We start from the raw sequence: 3,833 nt of genomic DNA on the forward strand, positions 1-3,833 counted from the left end.
AAACCACATGATCTTATCAATAGATGCAGAAAAGGCTTTTGATAAAATACAACACAATTTTATGTTTAAGACTCTCAACAAAATGGGTATAGAAGGAAAATATCTCAACATGATAAAGGCCATATATGATAAACCATCAGCCAACATCATTTTAAATGGCATAAAACTGAGGACTTTCTACCTTAAATCAGGAACAAGACAGGGTTGTCCACTCTCTCCACTCTTATTTAACGTGGTGCTAGAAGTTCTGGCCAGAGCAATCAGACAAGACAAAGAAATAAAAGGCATCCATATTGGAAAAGAAGAAGTAAAGGTATCACTTTTTGCTGATGATATGATCCTATACATCGAAAACCCGAAGGACTCCACAAAAAGATTATTAGAAACAATAAACCAATACAGTAAGGTCGCAGGATACAAAATTAACATACAGAAGTCCATAGCCTTTCTCTATGCCAACAATGAAATATTAGAAAACGAACTCAAAAAAATAATCCCCTTCACTATTGCAACAAAAAAAATAAAATACCTAGGAATAAACATAACAGAGAATGTAAAGGACCTATATAATGAAAATTACAAAGCATTGTTAAGAGAAATCGAAAAAGATACAATGAGATGGAAAAATATTCCTTGTTCTTGGATAGGAAGAATAAATATAATCAAAATGGCCATATTACCCAAAGCAATATACAAATTTAATGCAATTCCCATCAAAATCCCTATGGGATTTTTTAAAGAAATGGAACAAAAAATCATCAGATTTATATGGAACTATAAAAAACCCCGAATAGCCAAAACAATCCTAAGGAAAAAGAATGAAGCTGGGGGCATTACAATACCTGACTTTAAACTATATTATAGGGCCACAATAATCAAAACAGCATGGTATTGGCAGAAAAATAGACACTCAGACCAATGGAACAGAATAGAAAGCCCAGAAATAAAACCACATATATATGGTCAAATAATCTTTGATAAAGGGGCCAACAACACACAATGGAGAAAAGAAAGCCTCTTCAACAAATGGTGTTGGGAAAACTGGAAAGCCACATGCAAAAGAATGAAACTCGACTACAGCCTGTCCCCGTGTACTAAAATTAATTCAAAATGGATCAAAGACCTAAATATAAGACCTGAAACAATAAAGTACATAGAAGAAGACATAGGTACTAAACTCATGGACCTGGGTTTTAAAGAACATTTTATGAACTTGACTCCAATGGCAAGAGAAGTGAAGGCAAAGATAAATGAATGGGACTACATCAGAATAAAAAGTTTTTGCTCAGCAAGAGAAACTGATATAAAAATAAACAGACAGCCAACTAAATGGGAAATGATATTTTCAAACAACAGCTCAGATAAGGGCCTAATTTCCAAAATTTACAAAGAACTCATAAAACTCAACAACAAACAAACAAACAATCCAATAAAAAAATGGGAAGAAGACATGAATAGACACTTCTCCCAGGAAGAGATACAAATGGCCAACAGATATATGAAAAAATGCTCAGCTTCATTAGTTATTAGGGAAATGCAAATCAAAACTACAATGAGATACCACCTCACCCCTGTTAGATTAGCTATGATCAACAAGACGGGTAATAGCAAATGTTGGAGAGGCTGTGGAGAAAAAGGAACCCTCATTCACTGTTGGTGGGACTGTAAAGTAGTACAACCATTATGGAGGAAAGTATGGTGGTTCCTCAAAAAACTGCAAATAGAACTACCTTATGACCCAGCAATCCCTCTACTGGGTATATACCCCAAAACCTCAGAATCATTGATACGTGAAGACACATGTAGCCCCATGTTCATTGCAGCACTGTTCACAGTGGCCAAGACATGGAAACAACCAAAAAGCCCTTCAATAGAAGACTGGATAAAGAAGATGTGGCACATATACACTATGGAATACTACTCAGCCATAAGAAACGATGACATCAGATCATTTACAGCAAAATGGTGGGATCTTGATAACATTATAAGGAGTGAAATAAGTAAATCAGAAAAAAACAAGAACTACATGATTCCATACATTGGTGGAACATAAAAATGAGACTAAGAGACATGGACAAGAGTGTGGTGGTTACCAGGGGTGGGGGGAGGGAGGACAGGGGGTGAGTTAGGGGGAGGGGGAGGGGCACAGAGAACTAGATAGAGGGTGGCGAAGGACAATCTGACTTTGGGCGAGGGGTATGCAACATAATTTAATGACAAAATAACCTAGACATGTTTTCTTTGAATATATGTACCCTGATTTATTAATGTCATCCCATTACCATTAATAAAAATTTATTTAAAAAAAAAAAAAAAATTAGATGTTGAAATTCCTTGAAAAATTTTCTTATTCTGTTTTCGCTCTCTCGTCTTTTTTCTCTATTTTCTGAAGAATTCCTCAGTTTACATTTTAACACTTTTAAAGAATTCTTATTTCAGTTATGATAACTTTAATTTCAAGAACTCCATTCCTATGTATAAGTATATTTTCATTTTCATTCTTACGTGCAGTAAAAAATTTTAAACTTGCCTTTATAGTGTCAATTTCCAACTCTGTTAGGTTTATTCTTCGTCCACCCCATCTCACCCCATCCCACCCCATCCCACCCCACCCCACCCCATCCCACCCCATCCCACCCCATCCCACCCCATCCCACCCCATCTCACCTCATCCCACCCCACCCCTTGCAACTTTAAACAGAGAAGGCTCATTACTAGGTTTTTCCAACAATATTTATTGAAAACCATCTCCATTACCCATTGTATTATATTCTTGGCTCCTTTATCATAAATTGACCAAAAGTGCATGGATTTATTTCTGTGCTCTGTATTCTGTTCCATTGATCTATGTGTCTGTTTTATGCCGACACCATGCTGTTTTAATTATGATAGCTTTGTAATAGAGTTTGACAGAAGGCAGTGTGATGCCTCCAGCTTTGTTTTTCTTCTCAAGATTGCTTTGGTTGTTTGGGGAGTCCTTTGTGGTTCCATACAAGTTTTAGAATTGTCTGTTCTATTTCTATGAAAACATGCCATTGTAATTTGACAGGGATTGCATTGAATCTGTAGATCACTTTCCATACTATGTATAAATATATTTTAACAGTATCAATTCTTCCAATCCATGAGTATGGAATATCTTCCCATTTACTTGTGTCTTGTTCAGTTTCTTTCATCAATGCCTTACAGTTTTTAATTTATAGGTCTTTCATCTCCTTGGCTACATTTTTTCTAGGTATCTACTTTTTTTGATGCAATTGTAAGTGGAATTATTCTCTTTATTTCTTTTATAGTTTGTTGTTAGTGCACAGAAACACAACAGGTTTCTGTATATTGATTTTTTATCCTGTAACTTTCCTGAATTTATTAGATCTAACAGTCTTTAGGGTTTTCTCTTTATAGTATCATGTCATCTGCCAACAGTGACAGTTTTATGTCTTCCTTTACAACTTAATGCCTTTTATTTCTTTTTCTTACTCCATTGCTCTGGCTAGGACTTCTAATACTATGTTGAATAAAAATAGCAAAAGTAGGCACCCTTGTCTTAATTCCTGATCTGAGTGAAAAAATGTCAGCTTTTCATCTTTGAGTGTGATGTTAGCTGGGTGCTTAAAAATACCTTGCTTTAGGAGATTAGTTACAAAAAAAGTTTTCCCTGGCCAGTTGGCTCAGTGGTAGAGCATTGGCCTGGCGTGCAGAAGTCCCGGGTTCGATTCCCAGCGGGGCACACAGGAGAGGCGCCCATCTGCTTCTCCAGCCCTCCCCCTCTCCTTCCTCTCTGTCTCTCTCTTCCCCTCCCGCAGCCAAGGCTCCAATGGAGAAAAGTTGGCCCG

This window comes from Saccopteryx leptura, chromosome 11 (assembly GCF_036850995.1).
Source record: "Saccopteryx leptura isolate mSacLep1 chromosome 11, mSacLep1_pri_phased_curated, whole genome shotgun sequence".
In the NCBI taxonomy this organism is placed as follows: Eukaryota; Metazoa; Chordata; class Mammalia; order Chiroptera; family Emballonuridae; genus Saccopteryx; species Saccopteryx leptura.